Genomic DNA, 22,921 nt, shown 5'->3' with positions numbered 1-22,921 from the left:
ATTAGGTCATTAAATTAGTTTTGCTAATGGTTCTTGTCATAGCACATAGAACCTCTCTTCTGTGTCATGGGTACTCTATGACCCTAATGGCAAGCTGATTAACTTACAAGGTATCTACCTTGGTCAAATCACCAATAATATTGTTGAATATAGTACAATTATTGAACTCTTGTGAGAAGTAGTTGCTCTTGGCATTGGGAATTTAGTTGTCAAGTTGGATTCATAACTCTTTGTGTTACAATTTAACAATCATTACTCAGTGAGAAATCCATAAATATTGTGTATGCATCTACATGTTAGATTACTAGAAAGAAATTTTGGTTAAATTACATATCAACATATTCCACTTAATTTAAATACATTAACCAATGCATTAGAAAATTTTGTTCTTGATAGGCATTTGTGTCATTTATAAAACTAAATCACATTATGAACACATAAGTAGAAATAAAACATGCAAATACCAAAGTGTACTCAGATATCGAGGGGCAGGATGTGGTACTCTTCCCACTGATACCAAAATAGGGGCACTCACCCCAAAAAGAAGGTCACCAATATAGAACTGAAACTGAGTTATTTCAGTTGTCCATGCTACCCTTGGTTAGTTGTCACTTCATGTTTGCCATAAGGCATCCACACCAGTTGAAGGCATTGGGGGTCAAACATCCAAGAGCATACTGGTACTAAGACTTTGAAGCCTCATGTAAGGCTTGCTTGCTAGATACACGCGCCATGGTTAACAAAATTGTTCTCAAGACAAGGTTGTTGGTGATTTTTGTTATCTTCACCTTACCTTCGTGGGTTATCTCAGCACTAGGATAGTATCTGTGGACTAGACTCCTAGTACTCTCACCTCATTGGAGAGATCCAAAGAGTTGAACTGCTTCTCCTCGATGGGATAATCCCATGATGAAATTTATGTCCATCTCCTCAAGCTCCAATTCTTTCCCTTTTATGATCAACATCTCTCGATCTACATCCCAAATGTTGATTAGATAAGGTAGTAACTTCATCTGAGCTCTCAAGCCTATGGTCCTGAAGAATTTTAGTAGTCCACAATAATTAGAGCATTTATGCATGCTGGATCCTAAGATGCTTGGAAATCTTCGGCCTCATGGCCTATTTATTTCCACTCCAAGACCATATTCTCCTACAAAACAACATTTAAACAATTATTAATGCTTTTTACATGAATCAAAATCAACATTTTTTGCTTAAAATATAGTTTTATATCTCAAAAAATGCCTCTCGACACCATCGCGCCTATTTTTATAAACACTGTGATGACATCATGTGAGCCTTTTGGCTTGAGCACGACCATCGCAAGTTTGATGACCATACCCATGATGGTTGTTGGTGCCCTAAAATTTCAAAATCCTCCTTTCTAGCATAAAATTTACCATTTAAAATGCATGAAGAAGTAATGAAATGCAGGAGAAGGGATGAGGCTCTAACCTATCGTAGACGGATCGTGAAATGGTACCCCGAATATCCCGTAGCAGCCACTAGAAAATCAAGAGAATTAGGGCATAAAAAATGTCTCAGTTTGGTAAAATGGTAATGAAATTACTTTTACCTATTTATAGCTTTTGAACGCCATTTTGTCAATATTTTTCATAATATTTTAATATTTTCTCTTGATATCGGTGATGGGTGTGTTTCTTGTGTGGTTACAGGTGCCTTCAATGTGAACAGGGATCATTATTGACTGATTTTGGGATTTTTTATTTTATCTCTTTTTAGGACTCATAAAATAAACGAAAAAGGAACCCCCGTGGAGTGATATTTTCAGCTCTTTTCAGACTCTGAAAATTTGAAAATATTGCTAAGTACTTCTTGTTTTCAACTCATTAAAGTAAATGAATCAACTCCACCTCAGTATATGTTTACCCCTTTTTCAGGTTGAGATTGACTATTTGCGAAAACGGTACACCTTGGTCGATATGGTCAAGAGGTTCCCTCGGATATTGTTTTCTACCTTTTTGGTTCAAGGGACAAATAATGAAAAGGGACATGATGGAGTTTTCTTTTCCATTTCTTTTTCAAACTCTCTAAATATGAAAAAGATACTGAGCTATTCTTACATCAAGCTCGTTAAAAACGTTGCGACGAAAGAATCGTCACCATGACGACACCGAGCTTCTCCTTCTTAGGGCTCGTAAAACATAATAGGATGGATTCATTCGAAGAATACACTTACATGACAAGCATATGGTATCACCTTCAAGATTGTGATAAAAAGTAATTGGGGTACTCACTAGAAATAACGGGGAAAAGTAAAGATGCGACATCCTTTGCATAGGAAGCTTATCGCTCTTGAACATGACACTCTTTTGCTCTCGTGTTGGGTTTTCGATATCCTTACTCAGTCACTTGTCCTCCTGAGATTGGGTTATCTGTTTTGCCCCTAATTTGACTATTCCACACTGTCATCATGACCTTCAATCCCATGTAGAGTTAGATGTTGCCACACTCCGAAGTCGTGTCGCCAATATGTTCAAGAGAAGTCCAATCTATATTTATTTACCTATACATTGTTTGAGTCATTACTACAGTCTTGAATACCATTCCACTTTATTCCTTGTTTCATGTCGATGATGGAGTATTCATCATTTCCCTCCTTCGATGGGTCACATCATGTCAACTTCAGCTCATTATCCAGGAAGATGACTTAGGAACTCCCTTTCAGTACCTTAGAGTTGGCATGCCCTAATGGCCAATTCTTCGCATCCGATGACAAGTATTCATTATTGGCATTCGATCAGGTGATTCCACAACTGTTTGAACTCAAATTCATTATCACATTCACGGATTGTACTATTGTACCTTGAGAGCCATTTTCATTACTGGTTGTTTCTCTCATACCTATTAACGGTCCACATCATTGGCTAGTAATCAGGTTATTCTCTAGCATGTTCAAATTGAACACTTTTATTTTTAGTTTTTAACCTCGTACATAAATTACGTGCATACGAATTCTAAAACACAGGAAATAAACAATGAGAGAGAATAAGACATAAAACACATATAGAGAAAGATTTTCCCCTGGATCCAAAAACTGGGACTACCAGATTGATTTTTTTCATTATGTGACTTTCAATGTTAAAATACATATTTATACATGTCGAAGCATCCAATACCATGGACCGAAACCCATCGTGTCCAAAACCATGTGTGAAATCCATGCACAAAACTATAGGTAGGTCCACCCAACGTAATATAGGATCCAAAACAATTTTCCCTAGGGCACTTCCCTAGACCCCCTAGAGGGGGGCTACCGGCCCCCCTCAAACACCCCTGTGACTCCCCCACTGGGAAATCGGTGCAATGAAGGGGGGGCTCCACCTCGCCTCTAACCCCCCGATTAACTATGTAGGCTAGTCATGGAAAGAATATAACACAACCCAACATTCTCCCAATTGTTGTTTTGTTTCCACAAGGGGCCACATGAGAGCCTACTCATTTATCCAGCCCTGCAATGCCCATTGTTTCTCTACACCAAGAGAGCTTCTTAGAGATCACATACTTTGTCAATGCATCTGTAGTATTCTTCAAAGTGTCCACCTTTACCAGCGACACCTTTTTGTCTTCTGTCATATACCTCACAAAGTAATACTGAACATCAATGTGCTTTGTCTTTGAATGGTAAGAAGGGTTATTTGCCAAGAAAATTGCACTTTGGTTTTCAGAGTCTATCCTTATAGCTCCCTGCACTAACCCCATACTTGAACACAATATTTGTAACCAAACTACTTCCTTTGCTTTCATGAGTGGCTTCCATGTATTCTGCCTCTGTAGTTGATAGTTCCACTACAGATTGTTTCTTACTCATCCAACTAACTACACCTCCAAATAGGCTAAACACATACCCGCTTGTAGATCTTCTCTTATCCAGATCTCGAGCCCAGTCTGCATCAACAAAGCCACGAATATCAAAAACTCTTTTCAATCCTAGTCTTCCTTGGTAGCACAAACCATAATCACTAGTGCCACGCAAATACCTGGAAACCTGCTTCACTATTGTCTAATGCTCATTCCCTGGTTTTGACATAAACCTGCTCAATACTCCCACTGGATGTGCAATGTTTGGTCTAGTACATACCATCACATACATCAGACTACGGACTACACTTGCATATGGAACACGGGACATGTCCTCTTCATCTGCTTGTGTCTTGGGACACTATTCGACAGTTAACTTTACACCTACAGGAATAGGAACCTTCACTGGTTTATATCCTGTATATTAAACCTCTGCAGTATTGTCTCAACATACTGCCTCTAGTTTAACTAGAGCTTCCTCTTTGCCTAACCTCTTTTAATTTCCATGCCCAAAGTATAGTTTATAGCACCAAGATCTTTCATGTCGAATTTGGAGGACAATTGGGTGTTCAAATCCTTGATAATTTATTTGTCACTTCTAATCAATAACATATCATCCACATACAAGACCAGATAAATAACACAATCATCAATTAATTTAAAATACACACCGTGATTTTTTTTGATTCTGGTGAAGCCAAGTCCCCATATAAATGTATCAAATTTCTGATACCACATCATTGGTGATTGTTTTAACCTATACAGAGACTTCTTTAACCTACGTACCAGTTCTTTCTAACCATTCACCGCAAAGCCTTCAGGTTGCTTCATGTAGATATCCTCTCCGATATCCCTGTGAAGAAATGTTGTCTTCACATCCATCTGTTCTACCTCAAAATCAAAAGTAGCAACAACGAATAAAAGTAATATAATAGAAGCTACGTTGGTAACAGGAGAAAGAATATCACCAAAATCAATTCCCAACGCCTAGGAATAACTTTTTCTACAAACTCAGCTTTCTATTTCTCCACCTTTCCTTCTGCATTTGTCTTCTTCTTGAACACCCATTTGATTCCAATGGGTTTCCTTCAAGCTGGAAACTCCAATAGATCCCAAGCCTAATTTTTGTGCAAAGATGCCATTTCATGAACCGTGGCCTCTTCCCAAAGTTTTCCATCCTCTAAATCTACTGCTTCCTTCACAGTTCTGGGGTCATCATTATTAATAGATAAACCAAATTTGAATAGAAAGCAGATGGACTATACCTTTCAGGCTACCTTCTTTCTGGCCTCTTCCCAAAGTTTTCCATCCTCTGAATCTATTGCTTCCTTCACAGTTCTAGGATAATCATTAGTAATAGATAAACCAAATTTGAACAGAAAGCAGATGGACTATACCTTTCAGGCTTCCTTCTTTCTCAAACTGATCTTCTCACACCCGAAGTTAGTGGCTCTTCATCTTCTGATTCCTTCTCTGCTGTAGAGTCTGGTTCTTTCTCCTTTAGCTCAAATTCTATCTTCTTAGGTTCCTTTGATGGGACTTCATGTTTAATAACATCTTTCACCTCTCTCAACACCACACCTCAGCTGTACACAACCTTCCTTGTTACTAGGTTCTAAAGCTTATAACCCTTTAAACCATCCTTATACCCAATAAAGATGCACTTTTCAGATTTACTATCCAACTTGGTTATTTTCTCCTTTGGAACATGTACATATGCGTCACATCCAAATACACTTAGATGTGAAAGAGAGGGTTTCTTACTAGTCCATACCTCTTGTGGAGTCTTATCCTCCAATTCTAATGAAGGTGATCTATTGACCAAGTAACATGCTTCTTGCCCTTTCCATCAACGTCTTGTTGATTCTTTTTGCAACTCCATTTTGCTTAGGTGTATATGGAGTAGTATTCTACAGTGCTATACCACACATCTTACAGAATTATTCAAATTCCTTACTGCAAAACTCTCCACCATTATCTATCCTCAACACCTTTATCATCTTCTCTGTCTGTTTTTCCACCAGAGCCTTAAATTATTTAAATCTATTAAATACTTCATATTTCTTCTTAATTAAATATATCGATGTATTCCATGAGAAGTCATCTATAAATGAAACATACTAGACAGACTTGCCTAGTGATGGAGCCTTCATAGGTCCAAACACAACACTGTACACAAGCTCTAATATATGTTTCGCCCTCTTACCACCAGAGGGGAAACTTACCCGATTCTTCTTCCCATATACACAATTTTCATAGAAATCAAAATCCAAAGAGTCATACCTTCTACCATACCTTTACCATGAAGTATTCAAAGGCCTTTCTCTCCAATATGTCCATGCCTTTGATGCCACAACATGGTCTTCTCTCCAAAGACCACTAGATTTTCCACTCCACTTTCATGAACCACATAACTGTTGTGCCCATCAATAACAGTTCTACCTTGAAGCTTGTACAGAGTTCCAATTCAAAGTTAAAACATCAATACCAATTCTCCTCAACCCATCTTGTAGGTATCCTTCTAGAAAACTGTTTTTACACCTACATCATCCAGCTTGCTTACAGAAATAAGATTTCTTGCCAACGCAGGAATATGCAAAACACCAGGAAGTGTTTTAACCCTTCCACCTTACAACTTCAACTTTAATTTTCTGTGACCAACGATCCTAGTCTTCCTATCATCCCCTAAGAAGACATCACCACCATCATATTTCTCATACACGCAGAACTACTCTCTATGGGGAGTGAAGTGAAAGGATGCACCTAAGTCAATCAACCATGCCTCATGATCTACATGTGTACTTGAAGAAGCCAAGTACACATCCCCACCTTCATCTCAGGTGGATTTTGCCTCTATAGAAGGTGCATCATCAAATCCATTTCCTTTGTCAGGAGCTTTATATTTACAGTCCCTTTTGTAGTGTCTTTCCTTTCCGCATTTCCAGCAAACCACATTTACAGGTTTTCCTAGAGATTTAGATCTCCCTCTAGATTTAGATCTCCCACTCGATGGCTTATTTTTGTTTCTGTTCTGGGATCGTCCTTGTACAGACAAGGCATCACCATTTTGGCTCTCCATATTTTTCCGTGTCATATCCTCCGTTAGGAAGGATAAGATATTTCATCAAACTGCATGGCAATTGCATTGCTACCTATTGCAATAACTAGACTATCCCACGAATCTGGTAGAGAACACAACAAACTGGTGCACTTATCTTCATCTGAAATTTTAAGATCAATAGATAATAGCTAACTTACCAGAGTATTAAATGCGTTCAGATGTTCTATCACTGAGTCTCCATCTTTCATCCTGAGGTTATACATCTTTTTCCTTAGGAACAGCTTATTCACCAGAGACTTTAATTGGTACAAAGTCCCTAACTTGTCCTAGAAAGCCTTCATCCTAGCTTCCCCTAATACATTCAGAAATACTGAATCTGAGACACATAATCGTATTGTGGTCTTAGACTTCTGATCCAATTTCTTCCATTCTTCATCTGACAATCCCGTTGGTTTAGTACTTGGATCTACCATGATCCACTAATCTTTATCCACCAATAGATCCTCCATCTTTAGTTTCCACAACTCAAAACTTTGACCATTAAATTTCTCGATCTCTATCTTTCCACTGCTCGCCATCTTCTTTCACCACTAGAATCAACCTCGCAGATCTCCCACTCAATAAGGTTTACCACAGGCTCAAGAGAAACCTCTCAACAATAAAGGCATCCCCTTGAAGCCAAAACAACTCTGATACCGAATGTAAGTTTTAACCTGTTACAAAAATTACCTACATACGAATTCTAAAACAAATGAAATAAACAATCCAAGAGAATAACACATAAAGCACATATACACAAAGATTTTCCTCTAGATCCCAAAACCGGGAATACCAGATTGATTTTTTTCATTATGTTCCTTTCAATGTTACAATACATATTTGTATAAGTCGAAGCATCCAATAATATGGACCGAAAACCATCGCATCCAAAACCATGAACAAAACCATAGGTAGGTCTGCTCAACTTAATATAGGGTCCAAAAAACATTTCCCAGGGTGTTGCCTCGGATCCCATAGAGGGGCGATACCCACCCCCCTGAAACCCCCTGTTGTGCAATCAGCGCAACGAAGGGGGCGGCTCCCCCCCCCCCCCCCCCCCCCCTTCTCTAACCCCCTGGTTAACTATGTAGGCTAGTTGTGGAAAGAATATAACACAACCCAACATTATTCGAATGCTAGAGTTCGTACATTGATCAGGTTGGGATGGAGTGCAAGACCTTGGGTCTTGTTTCTTATGGCTCAAGATGCATGGAGTTATATGTTACTAATGATTATACACATGTTTCTACTATACATATGGTTGTGACCATACCGTGAGACTTTATATTTGTGATGATCCTTGTTATTTGGATGGTTGTGTCCATGTCATGGATTCATGTCTTGATCTCAAATATGTATATGTATATGTGCCCTTGATTTGTAGGTCTCCTGACCGTGCACATCCTCGTCGTTGCCAAAAGCTTGTAAAGCATCTCAACCATCACTCCTCATTCTGCCCTCATGTTTTAGGGGGCATCTATTACAAAGTATTTTGTCACGCCTCCTACACTTCCCTGTGACATAATCTAAAGTTCTCAAAATATGATCATTATATAGTATACTCATCCATGTATATAGCTGAGATCCCTCCTTTAACTTTTCTTGGAAAATATATGGATCTTTCCCTGAAGAAATGGCTCTTGAAACCCTAAAATGAGGGTCATTTCCCTTATTAAGCTCAAAATCATGATGATTGAATGTTGCACTGTGTTAAGACAGTGATGGCATCTCTCTTTTCCCTTTAAGACTTGTGATGGTCTCAAAAAGGAAGTTTTCCCAAAGAGGATGAGAAGCTTTGTGATCTAAAAGCTTCTAGAGCGGGGAGCTAGAGGTGGTGTCACATAGATGAGGTTGAATCCTCTTAATTTGACCTCTTGGTCTCATTCCTATGAGCTACCTCCTTGAGATGCAGGCATAATCCTATCTTTGGAGGAGTCCTAACTCCCTATCCCAGCCTATAAATTCATCCTTTCCCATTTGCAAGGGGTTGATCTATGTCCATTTGCACAACTATACTGAACTTGTTCTTAGAGGCTATTCATTAGACTTGGAGAAGCAATGTTTGGAGATTTTCTTGGCTTGGACTTGGATTACCACTCAAGGAGAGCCTTTCAACATCAACGCTATGGTTGTAAGTTGCCCCTTTATTCTTTAAATAATAATACAATCGATGGTCCATCTTCCCAAAATATATGTGTTCATGTATGTATTAGCTTGACATTCCTTGATCAGCGAAGTAGGTTATTACTAGATTTTCTATTGGTTTTGGCATGCTTTTTTGTCTCTTGATCACTTGTGCAAGTATATAAGAACTGAAAGAAGCAGGAACAAGTCTGTGACACAAGTGGTTTGAGGATCTCAACAAAGGAAATTGGAATAACCTTGTCAACGTTAGTCACTACTGGCAGGAAGCTTCATCTTTGTCACTGAAGGCTCCAACCCTTAGTATCCTCCAGGGACCGAGTTTCATAAATTTTCAGATTGAATACCCCTGGTACAAAACAATAGAATATGAAGGCAATGTCTAACCAAATTTTCAAACTGGACCCATCAGAAACATTGAAGCTCAAAATCAATCACCACAAAAATAACTGCATCTACCAATAATCAATAAATCTGAAGAGTCATATCATTGTCACCGAAGCATAGATTTGAACCCAGAAAACTTCATTGACAACCAAAACCAACTGCAACATAAAAAATCATATGTCAGAATGTATACGCTACTTCAGTGAAGCCAATCTGCATGTATACACCACTTCCTTTAACCCAAACTATGCATGCCTCTAAAAATATTGAATCATAAAACTTCTGAACCAAAAACTGTACCAACTAGTATCATTCTGAAAATCTACTATCAAATTACATAGTTATAAACAAACAACACCAAAGATCACCCTTCTTGCTTACTTAATCAATCAATCAATCAAAATGAATCTCCTTATACAGTCAGTTCTACTTTCAGATCCAAAGAAGAAATCATTAACAAATAGCATTAAAATAGCAGTAATAGTTAGATAGATCAGTCATCTCTGAACAGTAAACTTTTCTTCCCCATATGCTACTTGAAAGTGCCGAACTAGCATGTATGTGCACCTTCATCAAGGTGAACTAGGGTATAGATATGCAAATAATAACTTATCACTTCACATCTATTCCATACATCAAATATACCCATGACATAGCATTTATAGAAGAAAGCATTTCTTAGCATTCAAATCTAGCCCATTCATTATCAGATCATACAATGATAAGTCATTTCAGGACTCATGATCCTCATCCAACATTGTATCCAAGGTGCACAAGATATTTCAGATCATATCATAACCATAGCCCTTACAACATAAAGTATACTTCAAATAGAAGTATTCATGAAAAACCCTTTCACTTGCACACGTAGCCCTTTGAACTTCTCTTCCTTATATAGTTATAGCCTTTCTCAGTACCTCGGACTAAAACAACACTTAGAACCTATGGTATTCTTAGAGGAGATCAATTATCTATAATTCCACTGAATATTGCGGGCTAATACCATGTTATGGACCCTTGGTATTTATTAACCTTAATTTTCCACAATTTTCCATCTCATATGTGCTTTTACTCTTGTGAAAGTCCATGCATATGTATACACTCTTTTTGTTATGTCAACCTGCTTGTATACACTACTTGGACTAGGTGAACCCACGTATACAACTTAATATAACTTAAAACATTCTTTTTCTTCAATTTCTTGATTGTGATCTGTAATCATTTGTTTCATCATCCTATTCTAATGTGCCATTACTTTGTTAGATATGAACAATGTGATTTGTCATCATACATCACTTTGCACTGATTCCTCTAAACTGTCCTGCATTTTGTCACAAATGTAAACATAATTTCCATGTATTCTATCACATCCTTTTGATACCTTCATCAAGTAGGTTGTCATCAAGGATAAAACTAACACAATATTCTTATATCCAACCTTTAATCGTTATTCTATTCCATCATTGTGTCACCTCTGATATCTTTGTATTCCATCATTTTGCCACCTCTGATATCATTATGCATCTCTAATATATGTCTGGTAGATTCATCTAGTTACCATATACAAGTGAGTTGTTCTTCTACAAGTGAGTTTCCATCAAGGACAACATGTCCATCATAATGGCAACAATCTTCCCCTTTGGACTTGATGGCAACTCCTTTGGTGTTTCGTCACCACAACGTGTAAATAACATCAAGACAAGCACCAAGATGTTCTAAACATCAAGATACTCTCCACACACCACTATCCAAACACCAAGCTACTCTCCCCCTTTGACATCAAGGGTAAAGGGAGGACTAGCCAATGTTAAATGAAGACTTCCATATCTGAACTGCTGAATATGAACATTGATCATTCTCCCCTTAGGCGCATGTTGAATTCTCCAATCTAACTCCCACTTAATACATGCTGAGATGCACTGTACTGTCCATGCTCCTCTTGAGCACATGTAGAGTCTATAGATATATTTTCCAAAAGAATAACATGACTCTATAACTCAACTATGTGAGTATGACCTTCCTATCACCAATGACTCATACATACATCAATCACCCAACCATGTGGGGATACACCAATTGACTCAACCACTCAACCAAGTGGGATTACATATTTGACATGATCTCAAATTCCTTACATGACTAAATATAGTAATTATTACATCATAAGTCTTTACATGACCTTTACACCAAATGATATACATGATATTTATAATAAAGACCTAAGATCTAAATAAGACCATGATAGTTATCAACAACTATCATACACCATATATGATCTGCACCATAAGCATATGTCAACAGTATCCAGAACAACAACCTGTATATGTCCATCATCAGTTTGCAAGATATGAAAATGTAAATGTCATCTACCTATCAAAAAGTATGTCACATATAGATATCAACTCATCCTCTTGATCTTATCATGATCAACTTGCTTGATTTCCTTAGAGGAAAAGCCTTAACATAGCCTTCCATGAATTAACTAAGCATATGACATATCTCCAAGCAGTAGTAAAAAACCATTCACATCATATCATATGTATGTGAATACACAATACTCATCATCCATGACTGTAACATCGTCATCATAGAAAGAACTGCATGATCTTTCCATAATAACCCTCAACATATCAACCATGTATCTTCACTAGGGATTTTTGCAACATCCCACATATGATAAGCATCACCATGATAATCAACATATGTGAGAATCAAACCTATCATCATAAAGTAAGAAGTAATCATCATTATGTGACTATGTAAGCCATCTCTTCAAATAGACATGTCTTCATGAAACCTACAATAATACCTTTCTCTTATCCAACCAACAATATTTACCAATATGCACCTTAAGTAATCATCCATGTATCCAGAATACTATGTATTCATCGTAGAGATAACAATATGTATTTAGCTTCTCACCAATGTGAAAAGAAAACCATGAGCTCACAGTTATTTTTCAAACTTTCTTGATACCATCATGAGCAACAATCCTCAACCAATATACCATGTGAGAGACAAGAACTATAGGAATCCTACACCATAACTACACCATATGAAATTTATGTATCTTTGAAGGCATGATGACAGAAGGATAAAATAAATCAGTGACACTTATCAAATAATAAAGTTGTGTACTCAAGCTTTGTTCTTCTCCTCGACCTTATCAAGATCACCATGTAATCAACATACCATATGTACTATATGCATCGTCAATAGATTCATTCCCAATCATCCATAAATCTAATATGAATAACAACTATGTGGCTCAAGTAAAGTATCATATGAGATTTCGTCATAGGCAACCGATGACTACAACATAGCATGATGTATCATTTAAACACTTCAACAACATAAGCATCATCACTATTTATAAGAATCATTACGTACCAAATACTTCTAAACATAACGCCAACAATGAATTATTAGAAGCATAGAATATTCTCCCCTTAAACCTATGCTAACAGTTCATTGTCAGATCTGATTATCGCATATGTCAGTAAGAATCATCAAGGCATCATCATCAACCAGTTAAACACCAAATCATAAACAACTTATGACGACCAAAATAACTTCCAAATAACATCCATAGATTGTAATCATCAATCATCAAGACAAAAAATACAATTTGTAATTGACTAAACCATATTAGACACCTTTTCTAAGTCTGTCTCACTGCTTCTTCATCAATCCAACATATATGCGACTATGCAGCTTCAAACTTGCGTATATACATGACTTGTCTTCATACTATCAATGCATGAGAATTGGAACACTAAAATTTTATACTTTCAGTTCCTTCTCTTCTCACTGTACCTGGTCCTATAACTTTTGTCGAAGCATCAGTTCCAAGAATATCATTACCATGATGGTTCTTCATTACAGACTCCAACTTTCTCTTGTCTGCAGTCATCTGATGAGCATATACACTATCATCTTTATCTTCAAATGAGAACAGAGCAAGATCACACCTTATCTAATCTTCCTTTTCTTGACTCTTGGTGGATTCATATTTTTTAGATTATCTAATATACATCCTCTTATTTTATTGTTTACCATATTGTCTACAATGATCCATAGACTTGTCACTTCATTCTTTTGCTATATGCCCAAACTTGCTACAAGCATACCATATTATATGTTTCATATTCCTTCTAAAGAAATCAATGGCTTTGTGGCCAAACATATTGCAAGAAAAAAATGTCCCTTAAAGTACTTGGAAGCTGATGATATTTCTTTGTGACAGTTATTAGCTTCAACCATTCTACATCTGAATCTTGCTGCAGCATTTCCAAACTTATGACATATAAAACATTCAACATTATTCACAAGAGGAAAGAATCAATTAAAAATTCCATAGTTACGAGTAAATGATGTTCTTAGAAGTCTTTCTTTCCTTGGTTGTTGATGGGGTTGACCTCTTATCTCCTTGTTGATCATTTTAGTTTTTTCATTAGAATTCATTTATTTAGTTTGTGAGCTAGATTCCCCTTTAACAGTGTCATGAAAACCAAGACTAGATTTGATGGTAGGAGACCTTTGACTACTAAGAATATTATACAAAATCTTAGTACTATCTTGAAATCGTAAAATTTTATCCTTTTCTTCTAATTTACCTTTTAGGATATTTACCTCAACCAGATATTTCTCTTCCTTTTCAAGACTCTGCTTCTTCATGATTTCTTCAATTTTTCTTCCTTCTTCCACTTGTTGCCTTAATTTGAGAACCTCATTTTCTTTTTCTTCAAATTCTTGAAGTAGTTCTTCATTCTGCTTATTTGAACTTTTAAGATCTTCTTTTAGGGACACGAACATAGCTTCAAGACTTTCACAATAACTGGTTCTTTCTATAAGTTCCTTGGTTGTTGTATCCTTTCCATTCACTTCATTTCTCAATGATGTAAATTCATCCTACAACCTTTGACTTTGATCATCCTTTTCTTTGTACTCCATATTTATTTTGTTTCCTTCTTCCAATTGAGTTTTGAACTTGGTAATCTCTTCTTTGTAGCTACACTCACTTTTGTCAAACAGATCTTGCTAATCTCAAACTTTTTTTGTGAGCCTTTTAACTTTTGCCTCTATATTTCTTTCACTTTCACCCATAAGAGAAAATTCATATGTTTCACTATCACTTTCATTATCATAAATATTGCATGAACAGAGAAATGTATCACTAGAAGACCAAAAATTTGTACCTGATAATTCTTTTTCTTGTTCGTCTTCAATCTGAAGTGATTTTGAATATGAATACTTACTTCCACCTAGCAACCAATTGTCTCTCCTATTGTCACTATTCCTTTGAGGTGTCTTCTTCTTCTTAGGTGCTTTCTTCTTTTGCTTCCTTCCCATTGTCTCGACAGATCTCCTTCAAGTGATCAAGCTTCTGCCCAAGTACCTGCTCTGACACCAATTGTTGGGAAAAATACTAAGAGGGGGGTGAATCAATGTTTTCAAATCAATAGATTTTTACATTTCATATTCATAATTCTATACACGACTTTACTGAATCGAACCTACATGTGTACGTGACAATTCTTAACCTGATTAGTGTATATCCAGTGAACTTATAATTAAGTTAATCCATCATATGTTCATCTTCAGCTAGTGAATTAGTACTTTACTAACCATTAGATAAACATGAACCCTATGATGTAATAAATAAACTATCACACATAAGCAATGCACCTGAACACCAAGATTTAATGTGGATATCCAATGGAGGAGAAAAGCGCCTGCTGTTGTTGTATTTGTCTTCTTTTAATATAAATAATAAACTCTTTACAATCTTTTATTGGTGTAGACTCATATCAGTACATAGGCACCTACCTATATAAGGCTACAACCTTCTCTCATTCTCCAACTTCTACTGGAAGGGAGATCCAACCCCTTGACCTAATCACTAGTCACTACTGGCAGGAAGCTTTGAATTCCTCACTGAAGGCTACAACCCTTAGTATCCTCCAGGGACCACGTTTCATAAATTTTCAGATTTTATACACTTGTTACACAACAATAAAATATGAAGGTTGTGTTTCATCAAATTTTCATACTGGACCCATCAGAAAAATTGAAGCTCAAAGTCAATCACCAGTAAAATAACTACATCGACCAACAACCAGTCGATCTGAACAATCAGATCACTATCACCACTAACCAGAACACATATTTGAGCCCAGAACATTGCATCAACAACTAGAACCAACTGCAACCTCAAAAACGATATGTTAGAATGTATACGCTACTTCAATGAAGCCAAACAACATGTATAGTCCACTTACTTTAACCCAACAGGCATATGCCTCTAAAAACACTTAATCATAAAAAAACTGAACTAAAAAGTACACCAACCAGTATTATTCTAAATATATACTATCAAATTATAGAGTTATAAACAAACAATAGCAAAGATCACCCTGCTTACTTAATCAATCAATCAACTAGACTCAATCTCCTTATACAGTTAGTTCTACTTTCAGATCCAATGAAGGCACTATTGACAAAAAAGAATGAAACAACATCATTGATCAGATAGATTAGTCATCCCGAAACAACTAGTGTTTCTTCTGCATACGGTACTTGAAAGTGCCAAACTAACATGTATACACGCCTTCACCAAGGCGAACCAATGTATAGATATGAAAATAATAACTTATAACTTTGCAAATATTCCAGACTTGAGATATACCCATGACATAGCATTTAAAGGACAAGACATTTGTTAGCATTCAGATCTAGCCCATTCATTATCAGGTCATACAATGATAAGTCATTTCAGGTCTCATAATCCTAATCCAACATTGTATCCAAGGTGCACAAGATATCTAAGATCATACCATAACCATAGCCCTTACAACATAAAATATACTTCAGATAGAAGTTGTTAGTGCCTAAATCTACCTCAAGCTGAAGGAAGGCAGGTCTAGGGTAACATCAAACCAAGTTTAACCTTGTAGCTAGCCCTACCAAGTTGGGAGAGGGCTCTCTCCTTGTCAATCTCAATTGAGATGAATGAAATGAATATGGATTTTAGGCTAGGTATAGTAGCTCTAAGGTTTTTTTGGATTTGTTTGGGTCAAAACAGCAAGAGAAATGATGATTTGGATTATGGCATAAATGTCAGTTTCTGTCGGAAAACCTGAGGCAAATTAAGTTCGATGTTCAACCAAGTGAAGATTTTAAATGTGAGAAGTATAAGGGAGAAATCCCGATGCCCTGCAGGCATCAAACAAAGGATGGATCTGCAGCAGAAACTTTAGATGAAAGAGAATAACGAGGTTGCTCAACAGAGCATCTAACAACGGACGAATTCTGCTAAAACTACCATTACAACTAACAGAAAAATCATCATGAAAGGAGCATCATTATGGATGAAATTCTAACATATCACCTAGATAATGTTGAAACAAAGGAGAAAAACATAATGTGTAAATGAGTTACAGGAGAAAAAACATATTGAAAATTTAAGCATCGTGATGAATCCCAGGCCTAAAGGGCAAAAACTGCTTTATTATGATATTCAATAAAACTTTACAGAAACCAAATGCTTCTTTGCTGCAAAAATCCAACCTCTACACTATGAAATTCTTAAAATATATACATTTTCTCATCCCCGTACTAAGGGAATTGAGCTCAACCATTTTCTTCAAAATAGAATTAGTTACATTAAACTTGGACTGAATTTCTGAAAATAGGTGTTGAAGATGAACTCGTATCTCCTAAACCATAGCACCTGTTACAAAACTGAAAGAGGTTTTTGTAGATAAGTTCATATTGGAGAAAAAATGTCTCTCAAAATTTGGAAATTCATTTCCAGTTGCTCGCAATCTATACCACAAAATCATCTCTAAAACAGAAAATCATTAAACAATTAAACATGTGAAAATAAGCTATAAAGATCTAGTCACATATACCAATTCGTGACACCTGTGAATAAAATGAAAGAGGTTTTTGTTATATGGCTCGTGTTTAACAAAAACCTCCTTGGGTTTTTTAAAATTACTTTCCATCCGTTGTATAATTGCACCGTACTAAAATTACTAAAACAGTAAAATAAATGAAAATTTTGCTTTGTTTTAATGCAGGGTCCAAATATCACTGCATATTTCCCACATAGTAGCACCTGTGCATAAACTGAAGGAGGTTTTTTTTATTTGGTATGTGATGGAAAAAAATATCTTTCACTTTTTTAAAATCCCTGTCCAAACTGATTTTGTAGTAAACTTGTCCCTGTGTGCAGCAACTGACCTCAAAACATGCATAACCAAGAATCAATCATTCATTTCGATCATATCTTATGATATAGAAACCGGTTACAGGAGTGTGATATACCATTGGAAATACTTTTCCGATCTTCTCCTGATGAACTCACTTATGACATGTTTTGTGCTGAATATCATATGCAAAACATCTAACTAAACCAAACATAGTAAGAGCTCCTGTCAATCCCTGGTGATAGGCTGCGAACACTGGAACTAAGAGAAGTATTCATGAAAAACCCCTTCACTTTCACACTTAACCCTTCCAACTTCTCTTCCTTATATAATTTTATCCTTTCTCAATACCTCGAACCAAAAAAATACTTCGAACCGGTGGTATTCTTAGTCGGGATCAAGTATCTGTAATTCCACTGAATATTGCAAGCTAATACCATGGTATGTACCCTTGGTATTTATTAAACTTAATTTTCCATAATTTTCAATCTCATACGTGCTTTTACTCTTGTCAAAGTCCATGCATATGTATATGCTCTTTTTGTTTTGTGAACGTGCTTGTATACGCTACTTGGACTAGGTGAACGAGTGTATACAACTTAATATGACTTAAAACATTATTTTTCTTCAATTGCTTGATTATGATCTGTAATCCTTTCTTCCATCATCTTGTTCTTTTGTGCCATTACTTTGTTACCTTTGAACAATGTGAGTTGTCATCATACATCACTTTTGAACTGATTCCTTTGAACTATTCTGCATTTTGTCACAATTGTAAAAACAATTGCCATATATTCTGTCACATCATGTTTATACCTTCATCAAGTAATCCATTCATCAAGTAGGTTGTCATCAAGGACAACGCTAACACAATCTTCCTGCATCAAACCTTTAACCATTATTATGTTCCATCATTCTGTCTCCTTTGATATCTCTTTGTTCCGTCATTCTATCACCTCTGATATCATTCTGTCATCTCTAATATCTGTCCGGTAGATTCATCTAGTTACCATATACAAGTTAGTTGTTTTTCTATAAGTGATTTGGCATCAAGGACAACACATGCATCATAATGCCAAAAACAACTATCAAAATTCATGATTCTACAACTACAGAAAGTTCTCTTTTAGTGATCTACGAGCTACCAAATTTTTTTATTATTTAGCTATCGAAGGTTGTATTTTTTTTATCTATGAGCTACCAAAAGCCATCATTCTCCAGTAATCAAAAGTTTTCTTTCTATGATCTATGAGATACTAAAAGTCGCCATTCTGAAACTACCAAAATTTATCATTCTCTGATGTCCGAGGTATTGAATGTTGTCATTCTACAACTTCTAAAATTTATGATTATGCAACTCCTAAAAGTTTCCTTTCTGCAATATACAAGCTATCAGAAGTCGTCATTCTATAGCTACCAAAATTTGCATTTTTGTGATATACGAGCTACATAAAGTCATCATTCTACAACTACCCAAAGTTATATTTTAGTGTTTTACTAGCTACTGAAAGTCATCACTCTGTAGCTACTGAAAGTTGTCTTCTTATGCTCTACAAGTTATCGAAAGTCCTCGTCTAGTAGCTACTGAAAGTTGTGATTCTGTAGCTACCAAAAATTTGTCTTTTGATCATTTGTGAGCACTATAATTCATCATTTTGTAGCTACAAAACGTTTCCTCTCTATGATCTCTGACGTTCCCATAGTCGTCCTTTTCTGATATGTGAGTTATCGAAATTTGTCATTTTGTAGCTACCTAAATTCATGATTCTGTAGAAACTAAAAGTTGTCTTTTTGTGATATCTGAGCTAAAAGTCATGATTCTACAACTACCAAATGTTTTCTTTCTGTGATCTTTGGGTTATACAAAGTCATCATTCTTTGTTTATCGATAGGTGTCTTTATATGATCTATGATATACTAAAATCTAAAATTCTACAACTAGAAAAAGTTTTTTTTTTTTTAGTGAGCTATTGAAAGTCATCGTTCAAAAACTACCAAAAGACGAGATTTTGTAGCTACCAAATGTTTTCTTTCTCTAATCTGAAACCTATGGAAATTTTTTCTCTAATCTGAAACCTATGGAAATTTGTCATTCTGCAGCTATTGAAAGTTGTCTTTTTGTGATCTAGGAGCTACTGAAGTCATCATTCTATAACTACTAGAAGGTATTTTTTTTCATCTATAAGCTACTAAGAGTCGTATTTTTGCAGCTACTGAAAGTTATCTTCCTATGATCCACGAGCTATAGAAAATCTTGATTCCGCAACTATCAAAAGTCATGATTCAACAACTCCTAAAAGTTGTATTTCTGTGATATCTGAGCCACCGAAAGTCATCATTTTGTAGCTACTGAAAATTATCTTTTTATGATCTGCAAGCTACTGAAAGTTGTCATTCTGCAGCTACTAAAAGTCATGATTCGACAACTACCAAAAGTTGTCTTTCTATTATTTGTGAGCTAGCGAATGTCATCATTCTAAAACTACCAGTAGTTATCTTTCTGTGATCTACAATATACTAAATGTCATTCTACACCTACCGAAAATTTTCCTTTCTTTGGTTTAAGGGCTACCAAAAGTCATTATTCTATACCTACCGAAATTTTTCTTTCTGTGATCTGTGAGCTAATGAAATTCGTCATGTTGCAGCTACTAAATTGTTAAATTATTAATTTCAACACCGCGGTGGTTTTTGAAAACCACCCCGGTCTCCCCGCACCGCCATTCTCCAAAGACTGTACGAGCAGGAGGGGCTCCGAAACAATGGAACTCCGCCACGCGTCCCCTGTACAACACCAAATACGCCTACTCCCCAGACATTAAAGTCCGTTTGGTTTGCCCAAGGTTGGCTCCCGAACCTCGCTGGATCAGCCAAGTGTTCTGGGCGCGCGATCTCCGCCGTTGATCTCCGGAAGGTGCACGGGCCTGCGTCAAATCGATTTTTTGCATGGATTGAAAGTTTTCCTCATTGACCGCCGTGGAGGAAACGTTGCGGTCTTCAATGCATTTACGTAGTTTTGGTGGCGGACTTTAATGAGATGATGGGCATACGTCCCATATATTTTTTTATATGTTTCATATATGTTATGTAAGGCGTGCGACAGTAGTCGTGTGAAAGTTTTTTTTTGTTGTTGTTGTGTGTGTATTGTGGTTGCGCGCGGTAGCGCATGAAAATCTTGTAAACGCACAACAGTGCGAGATACGATACAGGGGATGTAATGTTTTTGCCCCCAATATAAAACAAATGTTTATGTAATTTCCACAGCAGTGGAAAATCTCTGAAGCAACATAGCTTTGTTTTTTTTGTGAATCCCTCTTTGCAGAGAGGTAGAAATATGTAACAGAAAATTTGTTTTAATGGAAATGTTATTTGTGACTGTGTAATGCTGTCTTATGAGTCATTTTGTTTTTGAAAGGATCCCTGTCAAAAGATCTTGGACAGAGTAAACAGAGCATTGTCTCTGTGGTGAATTTTTATTTTGTTTTTGGTATTTTGCACATAAAAAATACCCAACAGTGGTATCAGAGCAGGTCCAGGATCTTTAAAGAACTTAAAGAAGCTGAAGGGAGAAGGTTTGTAGCAGCAGCAAAACCTCTCAGGCAGACAGAAGACTCAGACAACGAAGGATTCAGGCATTCTTCATAGCTATTGTTTAGTCAATTTAGTGTTGTCTAAATTGCTATCATAAATTGTCAACCTGGGGCTCGTAAGCTGATGAAGTGAAGGTGTATAGTATATACTTAAGTAACCTCTTAGATCTTTTTGTCGTTTGGGGGTGTTGTGGTCAATTTAACTTCCTAAGATGGAGTGATGATTTTATAAACAAATGAGTGATTTGTGTGTGTATGGTGGTTTCTAAATTAGTGAGTGTGTGTAAATGGTGGCTTCTAACTACTTTTGGAACTTGCAAAGAAAGAGCTTGAAAGATAACTTGAAATGAAACTGAAAGCAAAACAGCTAACTAATGGCACTAGTCACTATCTATGCTGCTGCAATGAAAAGTGAAAAAAAACACTACTTTAAAGACAAATCATAATGCCTCATTGTTTCTTAACACTCTGCTTCTAACATACAGTATTATGTGAAACACGATTAAGAAGGAGTTAGATATATGAGTCTAAAAAGTAATCAAATCCTAAAATGACAAATCATAACACCTTGTCTTTCCTCAACATTCTGTCTCTAACATACATTGTAATGTGAAACATAGTTAAGAAGGAGTTAGTGATATGAGTCCAAAAAGCTACTTCAAAGCAAGCTGCTACTCAGTGATATTCTGATCTCCTAAAGATTGGTCAATTATGATAAAGAGATCATCAACAGATTACTACACAACTTGTTAGAAACTTGATAAACTAAGCTAGAAATTAAACTAGAAAAGAAAAGTAAAATCAGCAGCTATAGACATGACAACTTAAAATACCATCAGAGGTAAAGAAAAACAATAAAGACACACTATCCCGGGTTAACACACCTGTAGAAAACAAGGCTGATCAGTCATAGAAATTCTGGAAATCAAATGACAAAATTTAAAGACATAAAGCAAACTGTACATGCATAAAGAAAATGAAAAAGTGCTGAATTAAAATAAAGAAAGTGCAGGAAAATAAATGTAAATATTACTGTACAGAGGTTGTCATGAATGGGGGCCCTCCATCCACTAAGCCAGAGAAAGATCAACTACTTGACGATGGGCAAAACAGTAGTTTTCTATTAATTCATCATGCAGAAATTACAGTGAAAAAGTGCTGGAAAAGCAGTCTTAAAACAGAGTTTATATGTCAAACAAAATTACAGCAAATACATGATCTGAGTAGCTAAAAAAACTAATCCTCAAGCGTACGCAGACGCTGGATTTATAGGCATAGGGACAACTGCCCACTGCGCAAACTAAGTAACTGGAAATTAACTAACAGCATACTAATTAAATGGTACAACAACACGTAAACAGGTCCGTGTGTTATCTGGAGGGTACGGTCGTCATGGAGGTTGAATCCAAGGTTGGATCCTGTCTCCCATAACCTTCGTGGTGTGGAGGAAGTGCCACTTGGAGTTCCGTGTCCTTTTAGCTCACGCAGCACCGTTTGAGCTGACTGGTTGACCGAGAATGGATCCGCGTTGACCGAGGGTGTACGTGTCGTTGTTGATCCAACCGATAGCATATAAACCATTAGCACCTCCATTCCCACGTGCCCATGTGGCCCGTTTCTCAAGAAGACACGTGGAACATGTCGAACAATAAAAACGCTGCGGAATT

The sequence above is a fragment of the Pinus tabuliformis genome, chromosome 7, assembly GCF_031772625.1.
Source record: "Pinus tabuliformis cultivar Carrire ecotype Pingquan chromosome 7, CPIR1, whole genome shotgun sequence".
Lineage (NCBI taxonomy): Eukaryota > Viridiplantae > Streptophyta > Pinopsida > Pinales > Pinaceae > Pinus > Pinus tabuliformis.
Note: the sequence above shows the minus strand (reverse complement) of the source record.